We start from the raw sequence: 21,541 nt of genomic DNA, 5'->3' as shown, positions 1-21,541 counted from the left end.
CTAAGAGGTTCTGACAGTTCCTGACTAACACAGATGTAGAGGCTCACAGCCATCTATTGAACTGAGTCTTAATCTTTATCTTTCCAAATGACATAGTTGATATCACCCCAAATTGTGATGAGTTTAAAGCCTAAACATATTGTCTAGTTTGAGGGTATGCAGATGTAATAAATATATAAAAATGAAGAAGTTAGATCATCATTTCCTTATAGTGGAAATGATGTGCACGTACATTACTGAAAAAAGAACAATCACAGAGGATGCAAAATATTCTAATTAAAAGTCAGATATTCCATCAGTTCAAGACAAGTATTACTTCTATGTTTGTTAAGCGTTGTTCTCAGCACCCATCACCCAAGACTCCTTCAGTAGTAGAAGTGATGGTGTCGTTCTTTCTCAAGATTAAGAGCTACTTCTCTTACTGCAATCAGCCCTCTGTATCCTTGCAGGACTCTGTTGCTTTCTCTCTCCATCACACATGCTTGGCAAGTATTGATTGCAGCTAAGTCAAGTTCCCAGGGTGGCCTTTACTTAGCCCCTTTACAGCTTGTTGAGAAAGGATGCAACACCATGGTGCCAACTGATCTGACCTTAAATGGACTCCCAGGATTCTTCAGTGCATCCTCAAACTGTCTAGAATTCCTGTTACATGTGCCTGTTTAATAGTCACTCTCTATCTGTTTTATATAGCTTGTATCTTCAAATTCTTGCCATTCGTTTCCCTTATCCTCCCTTTCAATAGAGGATCTTGTGTTTTACCTCGTTTGGAAGTACTGCAGTCTGGTGACAATGTCCTCATTTCCCCACCACTCCTTTGCCTCTGTGCACAAGTCTACATAGTTTTTTTTTTTCTATTTTCTTTACTTCTCAGTGGATGAGCCCTCCTTCTCCACTCAGTATATCTTCAAGGGTGGTATCATTCTTGTCTGAAGACATCTGTACCTTTGTTCATTCTGTCTGGACATGTAAATTGTTTTCTCATTTTATCCAAATTTTAGCCTTCCTTATCAAAAAGGAAAAGAGAATTCTTATTACCTAGAATAACACTCTCCTGTCTACATTTCACTAGTGGAGGCTATTTAAACCTAGAGCCTACATTTTGTGGAGTTTTATTTTTTTATTCTTTTTCTGTTTTAGAATACTAGATTGTAAAATTCATATGGTCAGGTGCTCTCTTCCATATATCTAATCTTCAAAAAAAAAAAACAAACAAACAACAAACAACAAACTACAGAATCTGGCACATACTTAAGTGATTAGGACATATTCACAAAATGCAAAAGTGATTGTCATAGATTGTCCATACTGGCAGGAAAGAACTAACCATTTATCTGGGAACATTAATACTTTTGTGCAAACTACTTGCATTTTTAAGGGTAAAACTTCATTATGCCATTGTCTGAAATAAGAACAATATTTTCTTACTTAAATTGCTACTGATAGTCTACTTCTCAATATGTAGACTAGAACTGGTTGGTATCATGTGAAAGCACTCTAGAAAATGAAACAGTGGGAAGTAGTTATACACTTCAGCAGTAGGCTTTGGGTTAGCTTCTCACTGGCAATCTTGTTATCATTGTTGATAAGCTCTCCTTCACATTTTCCATGGTCAATGTTCCATGAAACAGGAGAATGCTGTAATATACTTATGAGTGTGTTTCTGTATGTGTATATGTGCATGTGTATGTGTTCGTGTTTATGTATATGAGTACATATGTGTGTGTATGTGAATGTAAGTGTGTGTATATGGTGTCTGTGCATGTGTGTGTGCATGCACCCATGTGAGTATATGCATGCGTGTGCATGTGTGTATGTGTGTGTGTGTGTGTGTGCATGTGTGTGTGTGTGTGTGTGTGTGTGTGTGTGTGCATGTGTGTGTGTGTTTACCTGTACTCATGCTATGGCATGAATGTGGAAGTCAGAGGACCAGCTGGAGAAGACAGCTCTCTCCTCCTAGGTACATATAGGAGAGTGAACACAGAGCATCAGACTTGATAGCAAGAGTCTTTACCCACCTAACCCTCTCGCAACTCTACATTTACAAGATTTGAAAAATATCAAAGGCATTTATATGAATTTGAAATGACTCATACCCATATACCATAAGTCTTCATTTTTCTATTCTATTTGCAGGTCATACACATTTAAGGAGAGTGTAACTTGTCAGAAGATATTTTAAGCAATGATACTGGATCAAATATCTATACAGTCAATATTTAGCCTAAGAAAAAAAAACACACCATAATACTATCTTCAAGGTCATTTACACCCTTCTCTGTCTATTTTACTACTCATGTGTGTGCATACACACATGTAGAACACACACACACATACACATACACACACACACTGCAGTAAGCCACTACTTTGAATGATAAGCATGCTCTTCATCTATTTCCACTCTTACCTTATATCTATGTGTTTCTAAACCATTGGTTCTTAATCCCCCTAGTGCTGGGACCTTTTAGTACAGTTGCTCATGCTGTGGTGACCCCTAAAAATATAATTTTCTGCTACTTTATAACTTTAGTTTTCCTACTCTTATGAATGATAATGTATATATCTGTGTTTTCCAACATCTTAGGCGACCCCTGTGAAATGGTCATTCAACCACCATGTTGAGAGCCACTGTTTTAAACTTTGGGTAGTCACTTTCAGCAAAAAGAATATTAGCACTATCCTATGCTTTATATATTGATGTGGAGGTAGGCTATAATATAGGTATTTTATTTCTTAATTTACATAATTATGTTGCCTTTTATAACTCCCATCTTCCATAGTCACAGGAATGTTCTTTTTTCTTTCTTTTTTAATTAAATTTATTTATTTTTACACTTCATATTCCATTTCCCCCCACCCCCAATCCATTCCAAATCCCATACCTCCTCCCCAACCTCCTGTCTCCATGTAGATATCCCTACTCTCCACCCACCTGACCTCTAAACTCCCTGGGGCCTCCAGCCTCTTGAGGGTTAGGTGCATCATCTCTGAATTAACACATACCTGGAAGTCCTCTAGTGTATGTGTGTTGGGAGTCTCATATTAGCTAGTATATGGGGTCTGTTTGGTGGTGCAATGTTTGAGAGATCTTGGGTGTCCCGATTAATTGAACTGCTGTTCCTCCTACAGGATCACCTTTCTACTCTTCTCCTTTCAGCCCTCCCCAGTGCAACAGAGGTCAGCTGCTTCTGCACATTGGTTGGGGGCAAATATCTGCATCTGACTCTTTCAGCTGTTTGTTGGTTCTTTTGGGAGAAGTCATGATGGACCCCTATTTCTGAGTACTCCATAGCCTCCGTAATGTTGTCAGGCTTTGGGACCTCCCCTTGAGCTGGATCCCATTTTGGGCCTTTCACTGTACCTTCTTTTCCTCAGGCTTCTCTCCATTTCCATCCCTGTAATTTTTCAGAAAGGAACATTTATGTGTCAGAGATGTGACTGTGGGATGGCTACCCCATCCCTCACTTGACGCCCTGCCTTCCTGCGGGAGGTTGTCACTATAAATGCCCTCTCTGTACTGTTAGGCATTTCATCTAAAGTCCCTCCCTTTGAATCCTGGGAGTCTCTTACCTCCAAGGTCTCTGGTGCATTCTGGAGGGTCCCCCTAACTTCCTACCCAAAAAGCCAAACAACCTAATCAAAAAATGGGGTATGGAACTAAACTGAGAATTCTCAACTCAAGAATCTCAAATGGCTGAGAAACACCTTAAGAAGTGTTCAAAGGCCTTAGTGATCAGAAAAATGCAAATCAAAATGACCATGAGATTCTGTCTCACACAAATCAGAATGGCTAAGATCAAAACCTCAGGTGACAACACATGTTGGAGAGGATGTGGAGAAAGACGAACATTCCTCCAATTCTGGTGGGATGGCAAACTGGAACAACCACTCTGGAAATCAATCTTGAGGTTCCTGAGAAAATTGGAAATAGATCTACCTGAAGACCCAGCTATACCACTCTTTGGAATATACCCAAAAGATGTCCCACCATGCTACAGGGGCTCATGTTCCACTATGCTCATAGCAGCCTTATTTGTGATAGACAGAAGCTGGAAACAACCTAGATGTACCATGACAGAAGAATGGATACAGAAAATGGGGTTCATTTGCACATGGAATACTACTCAGCTATTAAGAACAAGGACATTCTGAGTTTTGTAGGTAAATGAATGGAACTAGAAAATATTATCCTGAGTGATGTAACTCAGACCCAAAAAGATGTGCATGGTATATACTCACTAATAAGTGGATATGAGCCAAAAAAAAGGTACAGAATACCCAAGATATGGCCCACAGATCTCAAAAATGTCAACAAGCTGAAGTGCCCAAATGAGGATGCCCTGGTCCCACTTGGGAGAGAAAAGAAAGCAATCACAAGTGGGGAGGGAAGGAGGGACCTGGGAGCAAAAGTGGAGGTAGGGAGAGGAGAACCTGACTTGGTATTGAGTGAGGGAAAAGGACTGAAGCCCTGATGGCCAGCAGAAAGAATGGAAACATGCTTTTTTTTTCTATAAAAACTCAAGGCCCTGTGAAGGTTCTGTGCCCCAGTGTAGGGGAATGCCAGGGCCAGAAAGTGGGAGAGGGCGGGGTGGCAGGCATGGGGAAGGGGGAGACAATAGGGGTTTGTTTTTGTTGTTTTTGTTGTTTTTGTTTGTTTCTTTGTTTTTTGGAGGGGAAACTGGGAATGGAGAAATTTACATGTAAATAAAGAAAATATCTGAAAAAAAAACTCAAGATATGAGACACTAGAAATCACTACATGCAACTGGGAAAAACAGATCATACTTTGCCCAATTTACAAGGATGTTTTCTTGTCATTTATAGAGTCAAAGAATTTCTAAATGTGTATTTCTGCCTCATCAGTTCACACAAAGTAATTAAATTTGCCATATTTATTTGGGAATTCTGAATCAATTCACCTGGATCCTGCATGAAAATTTATACCTTGTCTTTACTTTAATTATTCTAGGTAAACAATGACAAGAGAGTGTATTTCAGGGATTTGGTGAGTTTTTACCTAGGTATTTTACTATGAGAAAAGTAAATAACCTTTACACTTCCATGAATGCCAGTAACCAGGCACTAGGGCTGGTCTTTTATCAAATACACTGCTAATCTTGATATCACAATTCATTCATTAAAAGTCACAAGGAGCTTGTGAAACATGCAGAGATTGTATGACATTTAATGGATCATGAACCTGAGGTTCAAAGTCTTCTAGAAAGATCCTCAAGTTTATATTAGAAGAGATGGAGTATTTGTAATCTAAAGAGAGAAGCTGGTAGAATATGACCATTCAAGCAATTATTAAAGGAAGAATAAAAGGATAGAGAAATGAAACAGAGCTGACAACTTGGAAACAGCAAGGTGGGATGAAATGTTATTATTTCTTCAGCCTTATTTAACGGCTTGTGATTATCTTAACATCTGAGAACATTATTGGTGCCATTATTGACTTACTTTGGTTGTGCAGAATCAGCCACATCTGGGAAAAGAAGAACCAAATGTTTTATTGGTAGCCTTGTATTGCTTAGGATCTAGGATAGGAAATACAGACAGATGCTCTTTAGAATCCCAAGGCAGAAATGGATGAATGAATTTGTCTAAGGCCAATGAATATTTGCCAGACGGCACATAGCAGAAACAGTGATCATTTCCAAGGTGGCAGATTTAGTGTGTGTCCTAAAGGGAACAAGTCAGTGGATTCACAGGAGAATAGAACTAAGCAGTTCACATGCAGATGCAGATGGACATCAGATGCTTTATCAAGGTTGTTCACCAATATGTTGAAACCCAGGAAAGGATTAGAACAAAAGTGGTGTTGTTTCAGAGAGGAAAGATAAAACAACTGCCCTCACAAGAACAGAGCAAGTCTGACTTTCATGAAAGTGTGTATATGCATGCGTGCACAACTGTGTGTGTGAGTCCATGTGCATGCGAGAGTGTGTGTGTGCTTGCATGTGTGTATGTGTGTGTATGTGTATTTGTGTGTGTGTGTGTGTATGGGAAATGTTCTTAGTATCTCACATTTCTCAAAGAGCATTATGTAGCCCAAAAATTAACAGATGATGATACAGATGAAGCTCAGAGATGAATTTAGGTAAATTTAAGTGGAGCAAATGATGAGGAAGCAGGTGGGTCTTTAGTCAGCTTAATCTGTCATGGAACCATTCCTGGCTTCATGGCCTCTGTCACTTAAGTTAACAAATACATCATTAGTAGGGTCACCTTCCAGCCAGGAAAAATGACATATTATTTCTTTCCTTTTGCTCCTTCTATGTTCTGTATCTCTCATTTGTTCCTAAAATGTCTAATGTTGACATTTGGAGTAGATATAAAAAGTTGTTTTGGCATTTGACCTAGACTGTGGCTAAAGATGTTATTGAAAATAAGAGTGCTGAAAACCATAATTAAGTATTTCAACCTGCCAAATAAACTCATGAGAAGGTAACATTTAGAATAGAGTTATTAGAAAACTAATAAATTCTATTACTATGGAATATGCCAAATAGTTGAGAAAAATACTGACCTGGTGAATCTCATTTCCAATATATGTGATTTATGTTTTCTATTTTAATGAAATGTATAAAAATCATGGAACTGGAGCATATAGAATTATATACAAGAGATTTATATAGTTATAATCCCTGGAAAAGATGAAATAAGGTGAAATTACTTCAAGTCATCAAAAGATTAAAATAATGTTTGCAAGAAGCTAATGAATGCTTAGCAAGGAGAGACTCAGTCTATCTCATTAAAACAAGTCTCAGACAAGTCAGTTGACTGCATTGTACATGCAAGCATGCATGCCAATGTCTGTGTTTGTATTTGTGTGTGTATGTGTGTGTGCGCACATGCATGTGAAAGGCTGGAGAATCTTAGAATTTAAAATGAGGGCATTTAATAGAAATGTATGTATAATGTGTAACCTTTACTTAAAGAAGGCATAGGAAGTCTCTGTGAGCCAGGAATGTGGACTGGTCAGTTCCAGGAACAGGATAGCAGTCAGCTATTAAGAAGATAACATTGCCCAGAATAAGGAACAGGACAGCGGTCAGCCATTAAGAAGATAGCATTGACCAAACCACAGGATATTGGTCATCTAATTAGTCCTAGGAGCGGTCATCCATTAAGAAAATAGCGTTGACCAAACCACATTCCTCTAGACAATGTGTGCAGGATGACTTCCTTGTGACCTGACTCTGCTAGGTAGTGGGTTCCTTTGGAAATTTCCATTGTTCTCTTGTTATGTTTCCCTGGTAACCCTTTCACCTCCTTAGTTTGTGGTTTTTCCCTTTAAATACCACTTACTCCTTGTGCTTGGGGTCGAACCCCTCTGGCCTGCCAGGCTATGAGTTCGACCCCAGATCTGGAATAAACCTCATGTGATTACAGCAAGTTCGGTCTCTCGTGAGTTATTGGGTGGTCGAGTCATCCCGAGACTTGAGTAAGGATCTCCCCAGTTCTGGGGGTCTTTCACATGTGCGCATGTGCGGGTACACATAGGTGCATATATCCACACATGTGGAGCCTGTCTAATATATTTATGTGAGTTTATGTTCATTCTTGTATGTGCATGCACATATATAATACAGTAAGCAGATGGCAGATAAACAGTATAACTGAGGTAAAAATGCAATCTACTCATTGTGTACCTTTTCACTGAGAATGATATAAAACACTGAGGCAAAATAGTATGCCAAAGATGTGACCATTAAAGATGAAACCATTACCAAATTTCAAAGGCAACAAACCTTGACATATACTGAAGAAATATATTATTCAAGGAATAAATGAGGCAAAACTCATGATAAGGTAGTTGATGGGTGGACTTCTTAAATAGGAAATAGTGGTGTTAATGCCTTCTGAATCTTTAGCTTAGATAAGTAATGAGCCTCAAGAAAACTTTGTGCCAGAAAGAGGGAGAAAATACATGGGGCAAAAGGTGAAAGGAGAGATGGAAGGCTTTGGCTTTGAAAGGTGCATGAAGAATATTTCCTATGTATCTTGTGACGCTTTCACAGAGAACAGTTGGACTTTGACTTTGGAAGTATTTTAATTACAACAGTGTTAAGTGAGGATCTGTCTAGAATACTTAGGGAGAGACAATTGAATTTACCTTATTTGACCATGTTTTCTCACTTAAAAAGATTATTAACTCTGAAAACTGACTCAAGTCAGATTCCTTGAGGAAAAAGACTACTAGAAAAGAGCTTGCAATGAATCTGTGGTGCTAACACTCCCCTCGTTAGCTTCTCATTTTAGTACTCTTCTATTAGAATACATTTCAGACACTCTGCCTGTCTGTCTGTCTCTACTTTTCTGTCTCTGTGTGTCTATCTGACTTTTTCTTTAATTTTCTGGTCTTTTCTGGAAGGCAATAGATAAGAAAATATTATTGATAAGAAACATGTAACATAAAGTGACATGAAAAATAAACCAAGCTTAACTGCTTTGAGGGACTGCATGTAATGGTCATGAGCTAAATAAGCAGATGAAGGGAATGAGTTATGTGAGTAATCCCCACATTTGTGAGGCTGAAGTTGTAGATTGGTGAGGACAAGATTGAATTCAAGACCAACCTGAGCTGCATAGTGAGTTCTAGGCCATCCACACTAGATTATATAAGTCTTCCAAACAAACCAAAGTAACAAAAACTTGGGGTACTGTGAAGCTGGGGGAGTAGTAAAAGGGTTACTTCAATCATTCCTAGGTAAAGATGGTGGTAAGAATAGTCCAAGTATAGGTCATTTTAGAAACAGAACTGATAAGAAATAGAAACTGTTAGAAATAAGGTTCAAGAAAAAGTGAAGTCAAACCTTACTCAGTTTTGGGTTAATCAACTAAATGAAGAAAACACTCAGGTTTTAAGAAGACGATATAATCAGAAGGATATATTTATGCATAGAGTATCAAATATTTCATGGAATTTAAGATTCATGTTTTATACGTGTGTGTATATGTGTGTGTGAATGTGTGTGCATGTGTGAGGAGTTTTACATAGGGAGATGGAGATACAAGAACGTGACAAGCTAAAGATTGTGGTTGATGTTGTAACAATACATAACTATCATGATTATAAAAGTAGTTTTCAAAAACAAGACAAGGAGGACATCTACCACAACTGTAGAGCAAAGAAGATGAGTTCTGATATCTGAGTTTTAGTTGAATAAAAGAGCTAGAGAAACAGGAAGACTCAAGCAGAGTTCTTTGGAAAAACTATTGTCCCAAAGATAACCAAAATAAGGATGGGCATAAGAGAGCACAAAAGGGTAATCAATGACAGCAAAGAACTATTAGAGCTAAGTGGATCATTAGATTCATGTCTGTAAGTTTAATGGCTATTTGGATGGATTTTATTGGACTCTAATTGGAACTTTCCAGAGGAGATGGAGGAAATCTGGACACAGCTCTGTTGATAATACTTGAGTTGTTTTCTTGTCAAGGGCTCTAGCTGTGAGTGTAGAATGATTTTTAAAGTGTAAAAAAAGAATGTTTTGATATCTTATGCTCATGATATGTCCAATTGGAAGTGAAAATCTGAAAAATAAGAGAAAGCTGACAATTTGTTTGAGCAAGTTTCCTGGGTAATTATAAACAAGAGAATTCAGCAGAGTTGATAATAAACAAGAGAATCCAGGTAGAGTTTATGTCACTCTCCTTGAAGGAAAAGCAGTATACTTGATAGATTGTTCTTGAGACAATGACATAACATTCTACCAATTTCTTCTAGTTTTTTGTTTAAGAATTTCATACATGCCTCTAAACTCCCTGGGGTCTTCTGGTTGGGTAGGGGCTGGGGGTGGGGTTATTCTCATAAAGACAGGGGGTGGGGAGGAGCTATGGGATGTGGAACAATCAGAGGATGGATGGGGGCGGGAATAAAATCTGGAGTGTAATTAATAAATAAATAAATGACAAAAAAAAAGAAAAAAGAAGAAGAAAATAAAAGAGCTTCATTCATAAACATGTGTTTTGATAATGTCCACCAACCATCTCTCCCTTTATGTTCCCCAGCATTAGTCCACTATTCCTTTTTCTTTTCTCTCTCTCTCTCTCTCTCTCTTTCTCTCTCTCTCTCTGTCTCCTTTCTTTCTTCCTTTCTTTTGTTTTTCTTTTTTAAAGATTTTATAAGACAGGGTCTCTCTACTACATAGCCCAGTCTGTCCTGGAACTTACATAGACCAGGCTATGCTCAAATTCAGAGATTTGCTTCCTCTGTCTCTTCATTGCTGGGATTAAAGGGGTGAACTACAATGCTCATCTCATGTGGCCTTTTTAAAGTGATGTAAAGACCATGTTAATGATCTGAGTGTGTGTGGTACATAAAGAGCAGTTGAAAATAAGAATTTGTTGGTTTCCTTAGAGTAATCAAAGCAATGTAGTGGTGTAGCGGGCTTCTTAATGAGTTGAAAGGACATATCTACAGTCCCCTTTTCCCTGTGGGAAGGAAATCCAACTATTGTGAAATTTTACCTAGCCAGTCAGAGAAGGGGAAATATTGGGTTAACTTAAAGTTGAGATTTTAAAGGTTATATTAAGTGAGGAAATATCTAGAAAAGAATTGAAGATCATATGCTCATCATTTAGCTGAGGGGAATGGTTGGGCATTTTAAGATTGCTTCCTGTGATGCCCTGCTTAATTCGGGTTGATTGCAGTTTCTTTACAACTGACTACCCACAAGAAAACATGCAGTCCGAGCCCTGCTTCTCCTTATCACATAGTAAGTATGATTTAAACTTATGCCCTGTCTTTCCCTTTTGACATTGAGGCCTCTTGGACACAGGAGCATTAAGCCTCTTTTATATCTGTAGTGAGATACTTGCTAGGGCAGATCTAGTGGAGTAAGGTCTAAGGTAATTCATCTCTTCTAAGACAAGAAGTATGTATTCTGACTGTTCTTTTCCTGGGAAGATACTACACACATGTCTCCTCACGTCAGACAAGGAGCCCATGACAAACAAAATTATAGACACAGTCAAAGTCTGACCTAAGGAGTTTTATTGGGGTTACTTACAGGAATAGGAGTGAGGGCTTTCTTATAGAAACAGATAGAACTCAAAAGACAACTGCATCATCACCAAAGCCCACATGGAGGATAGCTCATTAAAGCTGGCAATTGGGAGTGCATTACACAGCCTACAGGCAGTTCAACAGATTGGAGAGTGTTCTTTCCCCATGCCAAAGTTGGTCTAAATGTCTTCCATGTAGATGCATTGTTCTGTTTCTTCCAGTAGTCTGGTCTTAGTCTTCTTTGCAACTTGATGGTGAGAAACTTTCTATATTTCTATATTGCACACTCTGGCAAGTAGGGCCTTAGGGAATCTGGTCAATTTCAGGGACGTCCTGAAGCTATTCTGAATTTTTTACCGTTCTGTATAAGAAACTTTCCTGCAGAATGGAATGTTTTAATCTTGAAGGAAACCATTGAACAACACCAAGCCACCGGTTCACTAACATGCCAGTGCTTCTCATGGATGCTAATATACAACCTCAATATACTATTCCTTCTGTTGAATGCTTTATATCCCAAAGCTCCAACATTTGCTAAGTCTGCTTTCATTCCTTGTTCATATACTTGCTTATACTATCCTCTTAAAGGAAAAAAAATTAAAACCTACACTTGATTAATATTCTAGCTATAGCTCTTCCATCCATCTTGAAAGTTTTATTACAATTTAGGCAATTTATTATTTTTCCAAATGATAGCTTGTCACTATCTTAGTTTCTCTCTGTGAATTAATGTATTTATTTCCTAGGAATTCTTCAAAAGTGGGTCCCATTATAACTTTTGTTTGCAGATGAGAAAGTTAAAAGTAAAGTCTGTGACACTTTGACTCTAACTTCATTCTTCCTCATGCTGCAATCCCTCTCAGTGTACCTTCATCTCTCTTGGGATGAAGCATTAAAGTATCCTTATGAAACCTTTAGACATTCACCCCACCCTAGTGCCTTGTGATATCACTGCATAGCCATACCTTGACCAAGAGTTTGATCTTATATGCTTTTGAAAAAATGAAAAGGATAACAAGGGAATAGTAAGGATTTAATAAACCCTAAAGATCTACATAAATGTTAGTAAAGCCTTACTGACTTTAAAAACCAATTAGATTTTATAGAACCTCATGCATATTTTACTTTTCTATTATGTGATATATGCTATATGTACACCATATATCAGAAACATAAAAATCATTAGTCTGTGAGCAAGAAAAATCTATGATTTGTACAATCATTTGTTCAATATAATTTCTTCTTTACAGTTTTAGTGGGAAACTTGCCTTTTATATGCATAGCTTTATTGAATTTCTGTCCACACCCACAAAAGTAAATGGACAGTTAATTATAAGGTTTTCCAATATTGCTCTTTGTGGTTTTTGAAAAAATTCTTTGTATTTTCCAGTGTGCAGGTCTCAGTCCATCAATGTACTCCAGAAGGAGGCTGAGTCATAAAGGATTCTTAATTATATAATACTGCCTAAATAATTTCAATGACTTTCTTTTATAAAACCTGTTTTTCTTCTATGCCCCCCAGTCCCTTCTGCACACCTAGCATTTCCTTTAAGATGATCCCATCAAAGGTACTATGAAAGGAATAGAGAGAGTTTCAGTATCTGCATTTTTAAAACTTTTTGACTTTTTATCTTTTTTTCAGGGAGAAACCAAACCCAGGAAATCTGCTGGTTGATATGTGCACCCAGATGAGTGGAGCTAGTATTGATATATAGATGTATTCATTCCAAGTATATTCAAAGGCTTCACAGGGTCTGACCTACCTTGCTCTGCTTTGGAATTGGCATCAATGGCAAAACAACTCCCCAAGGGCCCCCAGATTTGCAGGTTAGTTGTTCTATTTGCTCTCATTACCCTTACTTATTTTCATTCGTCCTTTACCAATTTAAGGATCAAAATGCATCCACTTACTATATGTTGATCCTGGACTTCCCCTACCCCTGATTCAATGTGTCTTAGCTCCTGCTTTTCAAATGAAATGTGTATGAATGTACATTATGTTTGCTCATGTGAACTATATGTCTATATCTACATGCCCATGTTTCCACATGTTGGGCTTGGGATTGGCATTAGGAAATCTTCTATGTCATTACATTAGCAATTGAGGCAAGGTTGCTTCATTGAACCTAGAGCCAGCTTGCTCTAGAGAACCATGGTCTCTATTTTAAAAGGTCTAGAATTACATGCAGGACATCTAGACCACATTTCCTTTAGGTGAGTTCTGGTATTTTGAACTCTAGTCCTTATGTTTGAAACACATATGGTTTAACCACTGAGATAACTACCAATGCTGTGGTTCATAATGTTTACACTATGCATCCCGTTACATATGGCCTAATTTCTATACTTTTGATTTTCCCTTTGAACATTAATTCTAGAAATGAATATTATTAATATTTCTACTTTCTATTTATCATTGTCCCCCCTGTGCCTCAATTCTTTATTAAGTTAGAAAGAACAATTTCTAAATTCATCTGAAATAACAAAAATTCCAGAATAGCAAAAACTCTTCTCAACAATAAAAGAACTTCCAGGGGAATCACCATCCCTGACCTCAAGCTGTACTACAGAGCAATCATGATTAAAAACTGCATGGTATTGGTACAGTGAAAGGCAGGTAGATCAATGGAATAGAATTGAAGACCCAGAAATGAACCCATACACCTATGGTCACTTGATTTTGACAAAGGATCTAAAACCATCCAATGGAAAAAAGACAGCATTTTCAACAAATGGTACTGGTTCAATGGGCAGTTAACATGTAGAAGAATGAAAGTTGATCCATTCTCATCTCCTTGTACAAAGCTCAAGTCCAAATAGATCATTGACCTCCACATAAAACCAGATTCACTGAAGCTAATAGAAGAGAAAGTGGGGAAGAGCCTCGAGCACAAGAGCACAAGGGAAAAAATTTTTGAACAGAACACCAATGGCTTGTACTGTAAGATCAAGAATTGACAAATGGGACCTCATAGAATTGAAAAGGTTCTGTAAGGCAAAAAACAGTCAATAGGACAAAACAGCAACCAACAGAGTGGGAAAAGATCTTTACCAATCTTATATCTGATAAAGGGCTAATATCCAATATTTACAAACAACTCAAGAATTTAGATTACAGAGAATCAAATAAGCCTGTTAAAAATGGGGTTAAACAAAGAATTCTCAACTGAGGAATACCGAATGGCTGAGAAGCACCTAAAGAAATGTTCAACATCAGGGAAATGCAAATCAAAACAACCCTGAGATTCCACACTAGTCAGAATGGCTAAGATCCAATCTCAGGTGACAGCAGATGCTGGCAAGGATGTGGAGAAAGAGGAACACTCCTTCATTGCTGGCTGGTGGGATTGCAAGCTGGTACAACCACTCTGGAAATCAGTTTGGCCATTCCTCAGAAAATTGGACATAGTACTACCTGAGGACCCAGCTATACCACTCCAGGGCATATACCCAGAAGATGCTCCAACATGTAATAAGGACATATACTCCACTGTGTTCATAGCAGCATTATTTATAATAGCCAGAAGCTGGAAAGAACCCAGATATCCTTCAACAGAAGGTACATCTACACAATGGAGTATACACATCTATTAAAAATGATGAATTCATTAAATTCTTAGGCAAATGGATAGAACTAGAAAATATCCTGAGTGAGGTAACCCCATCACAAAAGAACACACATGGTATGCATTTGATGATATGTGGATATTAGCCCAGAAGTTTGGAATTCACAAGATACAATTCACAGACTACATGAAAATCAAGAAGGAAGACCACAGTGTGGATAGTTTGGTCCTTCTTAGAAGAGGGATCAAAATATGCATGGTAGGAAATATAGAGACAAAGTTTGGGGTAGACACTGACGGAAAGGCCATCCAGTGACTGTCCCACCTAAGAATCCATCCCATATACAGTTACCAAATCCAGATACTATTGTAAATGCTTACTGACAGGAGCCTGATATTGCTGTTTCCTGAGAGGCTCTACCAATGCCTGACTAATACAAAAGTGGATGCTTTCAGCCATCCATTGGACTGAGCACAAAGTCCCCAGTGGATAAGCTAGACAAAGAACCTAAGAAACTGAAGGGTTTTACAGCTTCATAGGAGGAACAACAATATGAACCAACCAGTACCCTCAGAGCTCCCAGGGTCTAAACCACAAACCAAAGAGTACGCATGGAGGGACCCATGGCTCCAGCTGCTAATGTAGCAGAGGTTGGCCTTATGGGGCATCAATGAGAGGAGAGGTCCTTGGTCTTGTGAAGGCTTGATACCCCAGTATAGGGAATGCCAGGACAGGGAAGCAGGGTGGGTGTGTTAGTGAGCAGGGAGAGGGAGGATGGGATAGGGGAGTTTCAGAGGGGATAAATTATGCAATGTAAATAAAGGAAACATCTAATAAATAAAAACAAAGAGGAGAGCAGCTTCCTGCACAATGAAAGGATGAATAGTAGAATCAAAGTTCAGAAGGACAGTTCTGGTAGCTGATTCCACAGTAGAACATGAATCTCAAGAAGATTCCTTGGAAGTAGGGTTTTGTGGAGCTGGCTAAAGTTAGCAAGTTTTGTACTGAAAAAGGATTAAGGACAAGATATGTTCATTAATAGACATCCATCTTGCAATTGTTGTAAAATATTGCATGACATATTTTATATGTAAATAAAATAGTTTGGTGTCATTGTTTTAAAATGATATCACTAGATAAATAATATGAACAAAATTTATTAAGGAAACAGATTTTTTTCACATCTTAAACCTACTTACAGTCTGGAAACTAGAAACAGAACTGCAGCTTTGACATTCCCACAAGGGTAAGGTAATATATAAGCTAAACTTAAGGCATAAAACAGTTTATAAATGAAAGCATATATTATTTCTCAGTGCAACAAATCATAAGTCAATCTTTTCTTTAATAGAATATTTTTGTTTGGTTCACAATATATGTACCATACATCATGTATCATAATGTAAATGTCTTCATCACTTTAAAATGCTTTGCTAGTAATGCATGTCAGTGGCTTTATCATGGGAACCAAATGAGGATAAACAGCTATGCCTACACTGGGTACATCTTCTGTGACATATTCCTCATGGCTTAATGTTCTATGGCAGTAGACATCAAGGAGTCATCCTTTACTTCTTCAATGGAACACAAGCTAAAAACAAAAACCATTTTTTAAAAACTGTCACCTGTAATATGCTGCCAATACATTATAATGAAAACTAGATGTATCAAATGCCCAAGCATTTACAATAGAAAATTCATAGCAATGTGAACACAAATATATAAAAGATATACTATGTCTATTTAATATATCCCATTTTTATTATTTCCATTGGTCATAAGAAATCATTTTTGTCAGACAACCTCTATTTTATTTCTGTCACAGTCATGGAAAGGTAAGGAATGCAAAGAAACTGCCATTACATCATGAGTAGAATAGCAAAGTTTTCCTATACTTGGTTAGTCTGTAGGAATTTACTACTGCAAAAATGATAATTGATTGCCACAGAATTCCCCCAACTGGAACAAAAAGTCCAAAGACAAACAAGCATACCAATTGCTCATATAAATAATATATGATAATAGAAGGTTGAGCACATTTAAAGGAGCATAAATATCTCCTGGTTGAATTTCCTAAGTATTGAGCATATGGAATAGCTAGAAACAAATTGTTGGCCAAAGTTCTTCTAAAAGTATGCAAAAATAAAACTCCAAAAGAACAAACAAACAAATAAAAATGAAACAAAACCATGCAGGTACTAGTGAGTTCAGGAAGGGAAATCAAAACACAGAGTGAATTTAAAGATATATCCCAGAAAACAAAAGAATGAGTTCATGAGATCAAACCCACACAGAATGCTCAGACAGTTTGGTGAAAAGTGTAGCTGTAGAAAACATTGTTTACTTTAAATTTCTTTTATTAATGACTAGTCATTAAGTGACAAGCCCTATAAATATACCTAATTATGCTAAGACAATAAGAGTTGGATTGCCAGTCCTGCTGGAGCCAGCTTCTAGAAGACAAATTAGAAAGATAAAATGGACCCATTCAAGCCTACAGCTGTTGCTGCTTCTGACATCCTGATATAGATAGAACTGAATATAGAAGTGTATACCTTCCTACAGTTCCTGGAGAAAGTCATGGGAATATGTTTCAAACATGCCAGGCTCAGAATGAGCAGGCAATAGAAAGAAGCGAGGTAGCATAATTAAGTTTTTAACTCATCCCAAGATAAAGATATTCAATATGAAATCACCTATGCAAAATTAGAAACTATTCTGAAAAATTTTGATATTTATGAAAAATTATGTACTGTTTATTCAAAAGGGCAGAATATCATGATTATGAAGAAGTTTATAAAAGAATAGAGTTTCTTCCCTAGCACTCAATAAACAGTATGCTGACAACAGTCTTAGTCAGCTGGAGGGATGTGTAGCCTTATGTTGGCTTTTGTTTCATCCTACCTCTGGAGTCAGGTAAGCAAAAATTTAGCATAATCTTTATGATCTAGTATTAAATTCTAAAAAACTTTCCGGACTGTTCCTCCATTGACAGTCTCATCTATTATAGTCTAGTGTCTATCATATTCCTTCTTATATTTTGTGTGCATTTCTTATTTTGTATTCAGAATTGAGGCTTGGGCTAAATATTAAACATCCTTTACTCAGCAAAAGCTTTGATTTTAATTTCCCACACAGAGCATAGAATAGGTCCAACCATTGCCTTGCTACTTCAAGTGAATAGACAGCTAACCCCTCCACCCCTCCCCCTGCTTTGAGGGAAGGAAGTGGGGGAAGAAAGAGGCTAGATGGAAGGAGGAAGAGATGGAGAAAGGGAGGGAGGGAGAGAGGGGGAGACACACACGCACACACACACAGAGAGAGAGAGAGAGAGAGAGAGAGAGAGAGAGAGAGAGAGAGAGAAAGGGAGGGAGGGAGAGAAAGAGAGGGAGGGAGGGAAAGAGAGGGAGGGAGGGAGAGAGAAGCAGAGAGGTAGATAGACAGTTCCCCCTTGAGAATATGTATTGAATCTCCATGTTTATCTTTTCCATATCTCAATCATTTAGTGCACTGTGATTCACTATACATTGCAGGATCATGCTCATGGGCAAATAACTTAGTAACTCTCCTGATACTTTCTATGCTTCTTTTTTAGGTTACAAGGCAGAATATTTTAAGTAGTCTAAATTTTTTGTAATACCTTGAAAATTTTGAACAAATTATTTTAAATACCACTCCCAGCTCCTCCCAGCTCTTCCCAGCTTCTCCCAGCTCCTCCCAGCTCTTCCCAGCTTTTCCCAGCTCCTCACAGTCTCTCATCTGTGTCTCCTCTACTTTCTGTTCTCTTGCTTTGTTTTCCTTTTAGAGGGGACAATCTCTCAGCATATTTCCTGGTTCTCTGGCTTGTACAATCTTTCTAATCCCAATTCCACAATAATCTGAGCTTTAGAAATAGGGGTTGCATTATAAATATATTAAGGACGTTCATCATGACTTATGTTCTTTTATTTTGAGGTTAGTATATCATTTTTTTCCATTTTCTCCCTCCAAACCACCATATATACCTTCTTGCTCTCTTTCAACTTCATGCTCTCCTTTTCCATTAATTGTTGTTATATATACATGTATATTCCTAAATATTACTTGACCAGCCTATATGATGTTACTTGTATGTATGTTTTCAATGCTGTCCATTTGGCTTTGCATAACCACTTGGTGCAGTCTTCCCTATGGAAAACTACTTCTCCTACTTTTAGTATTCTTTATTTGCTGTAGCAATTTGTGTAGGTCTGAAGCTTCATGATCTTTCCCTATCCACTTTAGCAAACCAATTGCTCAGCTGATATTTGGGAAGTCATATTAGTGAGACTTTATGATGTAGTATCTGACATTACTGAGAGACAGTGTCCCAGCAAACTCTCTGATCCTCTGGTTCTTGTAGTCTTTCTATTTGCTCTTCAACAATGATCTTTGAGCCTATGTGTGGGAGTTGTTCATAGAATTATTCACTGGTACTGAGTTCCTAGTTTGCAGGAAGCCCTCAATGTATGTCATTGTCATTAGTTTTTAATTGTTGTATTCCATATATATTATTTTTTGTAACCCACTCAAAGGTAAATTTTAATGACAAATGTTTAATTCATTAAACTATTCTTCTTTTAACTATTTATGGTCCTATTTGTTATTTTAAAAACATGCAAACATTCTACAGGCTTCACTTTCTTTAGCGCATCCTGGCCCTGAAACACACACACAAAATATTTGCTGCAGAATATCCAACACAGCCTTTGTAAGTTAGTAAGTTCTTTTGGAGGAGTTCAAAAGAAAAATGTTTCATCTGTGGCATTCAGATACCTCACAATGTCATCCTGATTTAGAAAAATCTTTGTCATGAGTAGTAGCTCCTTGCTACATATTGTGTTTTGTAAACCTAACCTCTGTGACAACAGAGAATTGTGTTTTATAAAATTTTGCAATCTCAGAATTTAACTACCTTATCTATACTCTCAGATATTATGCATATTATAATGATACAACCCAAGGAAATTATTTAACTGAAACCTTTCAAAAATATAAACAAAAAGATGGCTTTGTTCAAGGAACTTTTTTTTTTCAAACCTTCTTCTGAGAGTAATTAGGAAACTTAGATTTGATTTCCACACACTTCCTGAGGGAATCACAGGCAACAAAAATAGTGTAAATGTGAATAATGTCTAAAACAGAACAAGGCAGGTAAAGGAACATTTCAAATGTCTCTCTCCTTTGATCTGACTGCTGACTGTTCAGAGCTCAAAGAGATAAACAGAGCTTTCTATAGATCTCTAGAAATAAGGGAAGCAAAATTCAAGTTCAGAGCCTCACTTAGTAAGAAGAATACTGTTAATGGTTGCAGAACTAGGCCAACACTCTTAACAAGTAGAGAAAAGTATTGGCTTTTGTCAGTCTCCTGACTGAAATGACCTTTCTTAGCTTTCTGAAGAGTTCCAATTTAGCTGTGTAAAATTTTACTTACAGTTTGTACTCATTTGATCAATAATAACCAGGCATACAAAGACTAACAAACCTAAAAAGGGAAGTCTTTTGTTTAAAGACATTGAAACTAACATGTAGGACAGACACTAAATTACAGATATTTAATGTCACTCTCAAGTTGCTACACCATTATTATTTTCACATAATTAAAGATAGGACTAGGAGTTGTATTATATAGCAGGAAAATATTTCAAGTAACAAGACCTCAAGAACTATGCCCATTTAGGCCACTATGACAGGGTATCTAATTGCAGGTGACATATAGACCACAGGAAGTACTTTCCTAGTTCTGGAGGCTGCCTATCCAAGATATAGACCCAAATATTTGATATCTTATAAAATCTACTTAATGTTTCTAAGTGTCCATAGTTTAACATATTCTCACACGGTTGAAGAGAAAATTAAACTGGCTGGGGAATCTTCAATATAAAGAGAAATGCACCATTTAGGAAGCCCCTCTCTTAATTTCAGCACTGTCAAAAATCTACATATCCAAACTCATTATTGTGGAGACTAAGTTCCAACCTATAAATTTTAAGTTGACATGAATATTAAGTCTGGAGAAAGCCAAATCATACAATAACTGAAATGATAAACATGAATAAACAGAGCTTTCTCTAGATCTCTAGAAATAGGGAAAGGAAAACTGAAGTTCAGAACCTTACTTACTGAAAAGGCTCATAAGCAAAATTGGCATGTCATAACATTCTGGTGGATTCATGAAGCACAAGATATGCCAGAAATATAAATAATGAGTATACAACTCGATTAAAATTATTAGAAAACAGGTACATCATAAAATAAAAATGTGATGTTAGAAATGTGGTAAAACATAGTTTATAGTTACTTAAAAAAGTAAGAGAGTCAAAAACTAATACTTCAAGAGATTTTAAGTCATGATTAGATGTATTTTGTTGATATAATGTTGAACATTAATTCCATGATCACCCTAAATGACAGTTTGTATATAAGAAAAGCAACTCAACTATTTATGCATGTTTGTTTGTGAAGACCATGCTGACAAATGAAATACATAAGATATGCATGCCTACTTTGAACCTTGTTACACACACACACACACAAACATACATACATACACACACACACACACACACACACAAACAGACAGACACACAGACACACACACACACATTTACCCCGAAGAGGATATTTTCTGTCCTGAAGAAAGGAAAATAAAAACTTAATACAAAAATTCCACCAGAGAGCTCCTAAACCTGATAAACAACTTCAGCAAAGTAGCTGGATATAAAATTAACTCAAGCAAATCAGAGGCCTTCCTATACACAAAGGATAAAAAGGCAGAGAAAGAAATTAGGGAAACAACACCCTTCACAATAGTTACAAATAAGATAAAATACCTCGGTATAACTCTAACTAAGCAAGTAAAAGATCTCTTTGCAAAGAACTTCAAGTCTCTGAAGAAAGAAATTGAAGAAGATCTCAGAAGATGGAAAGATCTCCCATGCT

At 37.2% G+C, this 21,541-nt stretch overlaps 1 long non-coding RNA gene across 1 annotated transcript in view; it reads left to right on the top strand.

The window, feature by feature from the left end:
* The window catches only part of LOC116080501, a 40,099-nt gene that overhangs the window by 6,790 nt on the left and 11,768 nt on the right, over nucleotides 1–21,541 (top strand). The window contains exon 2 of the long non-coding RNA XR_004114460.1: nucleotides 12,657–12,841. This is a non-coding gene — a long non-coding RNA (uncharacterized LOC116080501). The remainder of the gene's footprint in view (nucleotides 1–12,656; nucleotides 12,842–21,541) is intronic.

The sequence above is a fragment of the Mastomys coucha genome, unplaced genomic scaffold (assembly GCF_008632895.1).
Source record: "Mastomys coucha isolate ucsf_1 unplaced genomic scaffold, UCSF_Mcou_1 pScaffold6, whole genome shotgun sequence".
NCBI lineage: Eukaryota > Metazoa > Chordata > Mammalia > Rodentia > Muridae > Mastomys > Mastomys coucha.
The sequence above is the reverse complement of the archived record's forward strand: the minus strand, read 5'-3'. Positions and strand labels throughout refer to the sequence as shown.